General features: G+C 49.5%; 1 pseudogene; it reads left to right on the top strand.

Moving 5' to 3' along the window:
• The first annotated feature begins 9,992 nt into the window (after positions 1-9,992).
• Positions 9,993-10,969, top strand: LOC128059991 (olfactory receptor 1009-like; annotated as a pseudogene).
• Positions 10,970-11,370: the final 401 nt, after the last annotated feature.

The raw sequence follows: 11,370 nt of genomic DNA, 5'->3' as shown, positions 1-11,370 counted from the left end.
ATAACCAAGAAGACATTGCAGGGCGGGGTTGATGTAGGTGTATGCAAATGATATGTAAATATGACATCCAGCCAGCTCAAATTGTTACAGTCCTTTTAGTTTGCATAGTTGAGTGTTGGTCCCTGGAAATGTTCTCCTGGGACTTATGGTGCAAAATTATTGACTGTTAACCTCACCCTCAGTAGCTATTTAATCAGGTAATTGAGTTGAAACACTTCTTCCCCATCTGGCTCTTAGCATCTCTTTTTGCACGACCGAGTTAGATGTGTAACCTTCGAGGTTTCTTCTGTGTTTATGTATGGTCTCCAAACAGAGAGTCATCATTTTCCTTGCCCTCAGTATTTCCAAAGAAACTACCCCAGGGTCTTAACATTTCTTGAAAGGTTACATCATAGTGAATAAGCAGAAGGATAAAGAGAGGATAGGAAAAGAGAGCCGTGGGAAGAACCAACCACAAAAGGAAGCATAAGAAAAAATACAAGCATAGAGATGACCCTAACAAAAAGGTTGTAGAAAATTTCCCCACAGCTCCCTAGGATCCACAGAAATGCAGAGCCACGGGTCATCTGTTTCCCCCCCAGCAGGAGCGTCAGTCATGATGCCAGGTACACACTGGGCTTCCCAGGTGGTTTAGTACCAATGGAGGAGATGCTGGAGACACGGGTTCAATCCCTGGGTCAGGAAGATCCCCTGAAGAAGAGGATGGCAACCCACTCCAGTATTCTTGCCCAGTGAATCCCATGGACAGAGGAGCCTGTCGGGCTGCAGTCCATGAGGTCACAAGAGTCAGACACGACTGAGCAACTTCACTTGTACAGCATATCCTGCATCAGTGTTTGGAACGAAATATATAAAACACAGAACACAGCTTGATCCCTGCCCTTCAATTTTCCATTTCCATACCTACTTTCCATTTGTAGGTATTATAAAATATTGGCTATATTCCCCATGGAGGGGGAGAATCTTAAATTGGACATTTAAATATAGGAAAGATACATCTTAACTGGAGAAGAAAGAAGGCTATCCTAAGCTTAAGGAACAAGAAGACAGGAAGCAGAGCAGAACATCACACGCAACAGCTGAACGGATGGAGACTCGAGCATCCACGCTGAGAACCACGGGAGACGGAGCGGAAAGGGTCAGCCAGAACAGGCAGCTACAACCATGTTTCGGAAAAGTGTCATCCTCAGCGTCTTCAGTCCTTGAGGCTGTAATCAAGCCACATTAACACCAGCGGCTATTAGTGACTGGGGGAGAAATTCTCAAAGGCTAACTCCATCCACTTCCCACACGCAGCACCACCCAGATATGAAGCATATTAGCACCAATGAGCTTCATTTGCAGGAAGGTTGGCGATCCGCTGGCTAGAAGAGAAGCGGTGAGGGGTGAGGGGTGGTGTGAGTGAGAAAGGGAGCTGGAGGTAGGAGGCTGGGGTGACAGACTGTGAGAAAGGGGGAGGGGAGGAGGGACGCCTGAGAGGTGATCTTTAGGGAGCAGAGATAGGTTCAGACAAAACCCCTCGCCATGTGCTGTGTGCCGCTTGGGGTCATTTCAGCACCCTGGTGAGTGGACAGCGCTCCCTCCAGGCCACTCAGAAGCTGGATGCAGTATCTGGCTCCAGTCATAACGTACCAGTCACAGCCCTTCACCAATCTTCAGCCGGCTACTCTCATGATTTCTGACACCTCCTTGGAGATAACAGCTTTTACTATCCCAAGGAAAATCTAGTCCACTACAATGGAATCAGATGGGTTACCCTTTTTGTCTTTGTTTCCATTCAAACCAAACTATATTTGGAAATTAGTGAATCTAAATTGCCATCTCTAATCAATTAAGTTCTCACTAACCAGAGGCATACTTTGTGCCAGGCACCAAACCAGTCTACACACTTTATGTGCTGTGTTTCATTTGGTTGTTTGACATTTCTTGCAAGCAAGAATCTTCAACCCTACTTTACAAATGAGGAACCTGGAAGTCAAAGACACAGGGTAGTTTTTCCAAGGATACACAATAAATACATATCAGAGCCAGGATTTAAGCCTGGTTTAAGTTATTTCCAAGGCCACATTAGTGTGGACCACAGAATTTTAGGTGAAACAAAGGTAACAGATTTATCTTAATAGTTATACTTTTAATTTGCACATTAGGAGTGCAGTGTGGTGGTCCAGTGGTTAAGACTCTGTGCCTACGCTGAGGAAGCCATGGATCCCTTGGTCGTGGAACTAAGATCCACAAGCTGCATGGCATGGCCAATTAAAAACAAATGTTTTGCCTATGTTAATTTGATGAGTTCCTAGAGTCCTTTGTACAGTTCCTAACAGGTACCCATTCCTGCTTCCTTCAGATATCAACAAGGACTTATCTAAGACAAAGAAACCACACACAGCTTTTTGTAAATGGTAGATATTTAACTGATAGATATCAAATGAATTAAAAAATAAATTCCTACACACATGAAGGAATCTATAAAATTGGATAAATCCAGATTTATAAAAATGGATTTGAATATGGAAAGAGAGAAAATACTCAAAGTGGGATAAGAGAAAGCTTTCATTTTTCCTTCATAGAGAAAACAGTTCAAATACAGACACAAAATCCATCCAGGTCACGGATGAATCCACGGATGCAGAACCACAGATACAGAAAGCTGACTGTAAAGTTACACTCGAATTTTGACTTGTGCAGACAGCAGGCACCCCAAACTCCTGTGTTGCTCAAAAGTAAACTGTTCACTCATTTAATAATTCCATTTAATTCAGTAGATTGTGTTTTAAGCCCCTCCTAAAAACTAAGCCCTCTTCCCTTCAATCTCTTCCTTTAAATTTGCCATCCTCTGACGTGAGCTTACTCTTCTTTGTATATTTACTTCCTGGGAGAGAGTTGGCCAACCCTCTCCTCTGCTTTACGTTTTGTAAATCTATAAAAGGGCTTCCCAGGCGGCGCTAGTGGTAAAGACCATGCCTGCCAGTTCAGGAGACATACGAGACGCAGGTTTAATCCCCGGGAGGAGGACACGGCAACCCACTCCAGCAGTCTTGGTGAGAGGATTCTACCGACAGAGGAGGCTGGTGGGCTGCAGCCCATGCCTCTGAGCACAAGGTCTGTAAGAAAACATCTGCTTGACTGATTCTATTTCAAAACAGAGGAGGAAGACACTTAGAGTTAATCCACATTTGGCAAACACTGTCTCATGTGAATCTTCACCATCACCCTTTGCGGTAAGTATTTCATCCCTGTTTTGCAAAGGTAACTGACTCAAGGTTATACAGTTTGTAAAAGTGATGGATCGAGGTTGTCTTAACCTATTTAATAATTGCAAAAGTCATGCTCTTTCTATCTCATTCTCTCCTACCTACCCTCACTTGCATGTAAATTGGTTCCTTTGGGCTCAGACAGGCTGGACAATCCACACAACCCACACACGCACCTCCACTTCTCTACATGTACTTGTATAATTTACAGTCAACACTTGGTTATCAGCATCTGCGGGGAGAGAGCAATTATACCGACTTTCCAAACATAACTCATGTTTGTCTCAGGAACCCACAAGGTAATTTGTTTTTATAGCAGATTTTCCCCCTAATCACGTTTTCCTCAAGCTAACACTAAGATAAATTTGAACTTTCTAAGTGCCCAGCAATGGCAGGATAAAAGCGGCCGAGCTGAGGAAGGCAAACCCCCAGTGGGGCTTGAGAAGCAGTGCCGTGGGGAGAGCTGTCCACACGACCGTGCCCGCAGGCTGAGTGTCAGCCTACCAGGGCTGCCGTGGAAAACACCACAGATTCAGTCACTGAAACAACAGAAGTGTACGTCCTCACGGTTTTGGAGGCTGGATGTCTGAAACCCAGGTGCCATCCGTCGGTTTCTGGGGAAGCCTCTCTCTTCCTGGCTTGTAGACAGTTGCCTTCCTGCCACGTCCGCACACGGCCTCTGCTGTGTCTGCAGACACACAGGGAGAGAAGGACAGAGACGTGCTGCCTCCTCCTCTTCCTGCAAAGACAGTGTTCCTGGGAATTCCCTGGGGGTCCCGTGCTTAGCCCTCTGCACTTCCACTGCAGGCGGGGAACAGGTTCGATCTCTGGTCAGGGAACTAAGATCCAGCAGGTTGCACGGAGTGGCCAAAAAATAACAAATAAATAAGAAACATCATTCCAATCGGACTAGGGCGCTACCCTTATGAATTCTTTTCACCTGAATCCTTGACTATCTCCCTAATGACACTATCTCCTCATAGAAGATTAAGGCTTTAGTATATGATTTGGGTGGGAGGCGCGCAACAGGGACCCTGAACTTGGAAATTAACACAAGTCAACAGAAGGTGAAGAAGGTAAAGGAGGAAGTGAGGGCCAAGCAGAGGAAGAAACAGGCCGTAGCTGTACTTCACTGAGTGTCTGCTGTGCCCGAGGCGGGGCTTTTGTAAGTAATGCTGTTTAATTCTCAGACAAGCATGGAAGTCAGATTCCATTACCCCTCCATTTCTTTTTTTTCAATTATTATAGTAAATTACACAGAACAGTGAAAGAGAAGAGTGAAAAAGTTGGTTTGAAATTCAACATTCAAAAAAAAAAAAGAAACTCAACATTCAGAAAACTAAGATCATGACATCTGGCCGCATCACTTCAGGGCAAGTAGATGGGGAAAGAGTGGAAACAGTGACAGATTTCATTTTGGGGGCTCCAAAATCACTGCAGTTGGTGACTGCAGCCATGAAATTAAAAGATATTTGCTCCTTGGAAGAAAAGTTATGACCAACCTAGACAGCATATTAAAAAGCAGAGACATTACTTTGCCAACAAAGGTCCATCTAGGAAAGGGGCTCAGCCCGGCCTGACCCACCCTAGACTCACTCTCGTGGAGCTCAGCGTCACCGACTTGTCCTCCAGGGTTGGAGCCCAGGGCAGGTCCTCCGTGTCCAGCCAAGGTCCCCTGGGCCCTTTAGCAGAATGGCTGGGAAAACTGGCCTCCAGATTCCAGCAAGCCCCCACGGGGGAAGACAACGTCCCTTCACCCACAATTCAGAGTCGAGGGAGGACGCGGGACGGCTCCCTCCTCTCCTTTTGAGTCTCCCTGCGGCCAAGGTGGAACCACAAGCGCCAGCTCCTCAAGGAGACCCTAACTTCCTCTGCCTCAGGACCAAAGCATGTGACCAGACTCTGCAGGGGATCATCCCTTCTGCCCTGAGACTGACCCTCCCGGGATCCCAGGAGACGAGCTGGACCCGGTGTGTGTCAGGGCCTCGCAGAGCTCTGAGCCTCCACTGCACCTGGGGTCATGAGAGGGCAGAGCCAGCCTGATAAACTGGCAGGACCAGAGGCGGCCTCAGCTTCTGTCCTGAGGGCTGCTCTCTGTTCACCTGAGCCGGGAGCCCTGCCATCAGCTCTGAGTCCAGAAACAGCTCTAGAGAGAACCCCGAAGACACGGGCTGGAGTGGAAGTGAGTCTTGGAATGTCCCGTGTGCCTGGTGGGGAGGATCCTGAGTTCCCACTGGCGGTGTGCCAGGTGGGAGCACCGCCCGCTGAGGTGGGTGATTGTCCGTCGGAAGTCCTCCTGAGTCCCCCACCAGAGCTGGTTCAGAGAGCTGAGGTCCCCCGTTCTCCTCTCCTTCCTCTCCCCCAAATCTGGATGCACCCCACCCCCTACTCTGCCAGCCTGTGGGCATCTCCTGAGACCCCGCTGCATTCAGGGGTCCCCGGAAAGCTTGTCCAGCTCCCCATGTTCAGAATGGAACTTGGGGCGGGGTGAAAGGTAACGCGCATCGAGTGTGTGCCCTGCCTCCAGACGTGTGCTGAGTCACTGACACTTGCTGTCCCCACCCTCGCAGAAATGGAGGAGACCGAGGCTCCACAGGGTTGAGTGGCTCTCAAACGCCAGGTCCCCCGACCCTCCTCGCGCGCTTTTTGCCCCGTGAACGCTTGCCGAGGCGGTGAGCTCCCTCTCCAGCCTGTCACCTGTTCCCATCTCCTCCATCAAGCTCCACCTCCCTCAGTTTTCAGGGTCCAGCCCCGTCCCCCCCTTTCCGAAGCCCTCACGGCCTCTCCAATGCTTCCTCCTGCCGAGTGGGCACCCCCCAACTTCACTCCAGGGTCACGGGGTCAGTTTCTCTCTCAGCAATATTTCAAGTTCCTAAATGACCAAGGCCTGGCTTTATGCTATTTTGAACAGTTGTTTAAATACTTTTAAACAAAGGGAATGGTTCAAATAGCTTTTGGTATCAGTCATTGTTCAAATATTTGCTATTCACTTGATACAAAACTCAGAACAGCCTCTGCTTTCAGAAGTTACAGTGTGGGGGGGTAGAAAAACATGGAAACATTGACAAAGCCCTGTTAAACAATACTTAATGCATCTGTGTGAGTCAGATCACCTGCCAGATTACAGCAGCACCCAGGAAGGGAGTTCAGCTGGGTGAGGGGCGGGTGGCTAGCAGGGCTGCAGGCAGACTTTGCAGGCTTCATGGAGACATCTGGAGGCTCTTCACTAGCTGAGAGCCTCGGGGTGCAACTCTGAGGCTGGCAGTCAAGGTCATCGTCCTTGAGAATTATTGATAGAGGTGCCTCGGAAGGAATCAAGCATTCATCTGGGACTTGGGACGGGAGTAGCCGATTAGTAGGGAGCATAGTCTGTCTGGACCGGGGAAGATGGTAAGACGTGGGGAGCTGGGGAGGAGGACCAGAAACCTCCTTTACTGGGAAGCAGGATGAAGTTCAGTCCAAGCACAGGGCTGGATGTGATGCTTTGTGGCGGGTGGGGTGGGGTGGGAATCAGGCTGTCCTCCTAGGAGAGAAAAAGGAAAATGCTACTTTTTTGTGGATCAGAGGCTCTTGGACATTTGGATCTGGACAAAAGTAAACCCCCAAGTGAGAAAGTTAGAAAGGGAGGTGTGCATATGAAAAATACGTGGGGCATCAGGTGGAGAAACAGGAGTCCCAGGCAGGAAGCAGACTTCGCAGGTTAAACTTTAAGGCTGAATCATGCGATAGGATTCCGCCACACCGCCAGGACCCTGACTTCAGCGATGCATACTGTGACCTTTGCAATAAACAGAAGGTTGCTCTGTGAAGGGCACAGGGTGTTCCAGTGAATTCCTCATGTCCCAGAATCAGGAGATAAGCTGGGGGAGGAAAGAGAGGCCTCAGGGCAAGAGACAAGATTCCTGGAACTGACAGCCCTTCCCGTCTTCAGACCGGGGTGGTGTCCCTTTGGGGACAAGGGAAGACTTTCCGAAGAGCTCATGGGCCAAAAGGAACCAATTTCCAGAGCCGCAGTTCACGCTTTTATGAAAACAGCGTCCCTGAACACGCATCTGTAGTCAAGTGCCACGCTGCTTCCTCCTCTTCCTTTCCACAGTTGCCCTTCTCCCACTTTCAAGAGGAAATATCCCGCCTGCCAGTAGAAGGCATTTCACCAGCACACAGAACAGCCAGGTTATCACAGGCAGGAAAATAATTTCATAAACAGCTGCTGGAAAAGCAAATGAGTTTTATGACTTTATTTAAACAAACTGATTTTATAAAATGAATGAATATGTGCTAATGAATGAATATAAGCCTAGAAAAATATTTAACTCAGGTGGGAATCTTTCCACAGAATGGAGAGAGGGTCTTTCAAAAGTAACAGCTGACTGCTGCTCTGTGAGCACCTGGAAGCTTGGATGGGGTGGAGGTGAGAGGGAGGTTCAGGACGGAGGCCGCATGTGTATACCTGTGCCAGACTCATGTTGTATGGCAGAAACAACGCAACATGGTGGAGCAAGTATCCTCCGGCTAAAAATAAATTTTTAAAAATAAAAAACAAAATTAAGACTAATTTTTGATGACACATCACTCTGTGATTCTCGGCACTGAGAAGGAGCTCAGTGGGTTAAATGACATCACCGTAACAAGACTCCTTATGTCCCACTGACTCATTTATGTTAACGAGGTGTCACACAAATTGCCACTTCATGCATAACGTGTCTACCAGGGATTACTGCCATGAGTGGACAGGTACTTAAATAGACCCCTGTGAGCTGGTCAGACTCTCCTAAAGTTGTCTCCTCCAATCAGCCGTGGGGAATCCTTTCCCTGGACACGTCTGGGGGGTTCTCTGTGTGCTGTGTGGGGTTACACTGGCACCAAGATCTGTACCCAGGCAAGAAGTTCCGGGAAAAAGCCCAGAGTCGCCGTCAGGTTGTCAGCACCAGGCCTGACTCCAGGTGTCTTTCATGCACAACCTTGATTTTGCTATCGAGGGATCAGAGGTCTAGAGGGCGGAGAACCGCCGAAGCTAAGAGAACCAGCAGGCCGCACAGCCAGACCCGTCCGTCCTGTCCACGGCTCTTCCTTCCTCCCCTGTCCCATCACAGCAGGCGGGACAAAGACGAGGCTGTGACATCCTTCAGTCAAGTTCAACGCTCTTCCCTCCGTGTCCTCTATGCAGGCTGCTAGGCTTGGATGAAGAGATTGGTGAGGTGTCCCTGGGCTTGGTTTGCAGAACCTTAGCCCAAACTCTCAACAAAGAAGGATTTGAGGAACAGAATAGAGAGGAAAGTGTGGGGAAGAAAGAAAGGACCCCAGGCCTATCCAGTCCTCCTAGGGAGAAATGTCCTGAACGACTGTTCCGGAAGCCCCAACACACCATGTACAGTCTGACTGGTCTCTGAGGTGACATTCAACTCAGTAGATTCTCAGAGGACAAAACGGTTACGGTATAGACAAGGGGGCACCCGGAGGATGTTTAAGAACCAGACAGCATGAATAGTCATACGTGTCATAACATGGGTAAGCCCTGCAAAGACGAAGTGAAAGCAGTCAGGGCCCAAAGACCATAGAATGTGTGAATCCTAGGACATGAAACATCTAGAGTGGGCAAATTCACACAGCCAGAAAGTGGATTAATCGTTGCCAAGGGCTGGAGGAAGAGGGAAACAAGAGGTGACTGGTAATAGTTAACAGAGTTTTCTTTCTTTGGTGATGAAAGTGCTCTGCAATGGTTATGAAATGTTATGAACAAACAAACAGCCACTGGTTTGTAAACCATTAAATAGTGAACTTTACGATATGTGAATTACATCGCGATTTAAAAAGGTCAGAATGAGGACATCCCTGGGGCTCCAGAGGTTAAGAATCTGCCTGCCAATGCTGGGGACACAGGTTCAATCCCCGGTTCAGGAAGATTCCACGTGCCACAGGGCACCTAAGCCCGTGCACCGCAACCACTGAAGCCCAGTGCCTGGAGCCCAGCTCTGCAAGAAGCAAAGCCAGTGCCCTAAGTAGCCCACACGCCGCAAGGAGAGAGGAGCCCCGACTCGCCACAGCCAGACAGAGCCCGAGCACCACAACGAGGACCCAGCCAAAATAAACACCAATAACTCTTTAAAAAGCATAGAATGCAGTCATCGTCAGAGTCGTGAGCATTATTCATGGATCTACACACAATCGAGGGGGGGTGACCTCATGTCTATTGATAACCTGCAGTGTCCCACACGTTCGAAGGTTTTAGATTTCTATTTTCATTTCTACCATAGAGCCTCCTGAGAAGCAGACTTCCTTTCCCTACTTTAAAGATGAGAAAAATAAGCCTTGTGAATACAGCTTATCCAAAGTGACAGGACCAGTTAGCGGCACAGTCAGAACTAAGACAGGTCTGTCTGGCCTCAGCGCCCATGTCCTATCCACTGTGGCGTGACACTTGCCATTATTTCTTTTTCCTAATATTTGTTTATTTCCCTGGCTGTCCCAGGTCTTCGGTGAGGAGGATCTGATCTTTACTTGCAGCATGCAAACACTTAGGGGCAGCCTATGGGATCTAGTTCCCAGACCAGGATCCGAAACTGGAAGCCCTGCCTTGGAAATTTGAAGCCTTAGCCTGGACCACCAGGGGGCCAGGGACCCCCCCCCTTCCCCCACCGTTTCTTCTTCTAAATGAAGACACTCACTTGACGTTCTCCCTCATGCACAGGCGGGCACGCTCAGTAACACCGTCTGAGTGATGGTCGGTTGCCACCTCTGCAGATGACGCCTGGAGAACTAGCCCTTGCCGCTGGAAACTACACCCCCCTCACCCAGTTCATCCTGCTGGGATTCTCCAATGATCCAGACCTCCAGAAGCTTCTCTTTGGAGGCTTCCTGCTCATCTATGTCATGACCGTGGCAGGCAACCTGGGGATGATGGTGCTCATCCTCACGGACTCCCGCCTCCACAGGCCCATGTACCTCTTTCTCAGCGTCCTCTCTTTCCTTGATATCTGCTACTCCTCTGTGGTCACACCCCGGCTGCTGGGCGACTCTCTGGCCTCTGGCAGGTCCGTCTCCTTCAAGGGCTGCGTGGTCCAGATGGCCTTCTCTGTGATGCACGCCGCGGCTGAGAGCTTCCTGCTGGCTTCTGTGGCCTGCGACCGCTGCACGGCCATCTGCCAACCTCTCCACTGGGCTCCATCATGACCAGGGCCCCTGTCTCCCGCTGGTGGCTGCTTCCTCGCTTTCAGTGGCGCTAATTCTGCTACTGAGACTGGGAATGTCTTTGCCCTGCCTTTCTGCAGGCCCAACCAGGTACCGCACTACTTCTGTGACATCCAACCCCTTCTCCGTCGGGCCTGTGCCGACACAGCCACGGCAGGTATGGCCCTCTGCACCTCCTCTGCCCTGGCTACCTATCTACCTGCTGCCCTCATCCTCACCTCCTACGGCCTGGGCTTGGTGGCCATTGGGAGGATGCGCTCGGCAGCTGGGAAGGAGAAGGCCCTCTCCACGTGTGCCTCCCCCTTCCTGGCCACTGCCATCTCCTACAGCACCGTGATTTCACCTACGTCCAGCCTCGTGGATCCACCGATGACACCAGTGGCCAGGTGGTGTCTGTCTGCTGCACCATCATAACCCCCATGCTCAGCCCCATCATCTAGAGCCTCCGCAACAAGGAGGTGAAGGAGGCCCTGCAGAGGAAGCTCCTGCTAAACCCTGCGAGGTTGTTGGTTGGCAAGAGGAAGGCATAGCGTCTTCCAAATCACATAAAGAATTGATCTAACCAAGAGCAGCCTGGTTTTGGAGGAGGTGGTAGAAGTAAGAGAGAAACACAAATACCATACTTGGTGCAGAGCATCGCAGCCATAAAGTAGCTCAGTATCCATTCACATATTGAATCTCTGCCATCATCTGTGAGGGAGCCATGTGGAGATGACCTCATTTTACAAATGAAGGGTATGTGACTCAGTAAAAGTGAATTAGCTTCCTGAAGCCATGCAGCTGGTGAGAGAGTGAGAATTCAGCATCAGGAAGTTTGCATCAAAACCAGATATTTCAATTACACCACGATCACAAGTCAGGTCTCTTACTGGCGGCTCATCATGACTCCCGGGGGACCTCAGACCAGGGGCAGCACGATCTTCTGGTTTTC

This window comes from Budorcas taxicolor, chromosome 15, assembly GCF_023091745.1.
Source record: "Budorcas taxicolor isolate Tak-1 chromosome 15, Takin1.1, whole genome shotgun sequence".
Taxonomy (NCBI): Eukaryota; Metazoa; Chordata; class Mammalia; order Artiodactyla; family Bovidae; genus Budorcas; species Budorcas taxicolor.
Note: the sequence above shows the minus strand (reverse complement) of the source record. Positions and strands in the feature narration are given on the sequence as shown.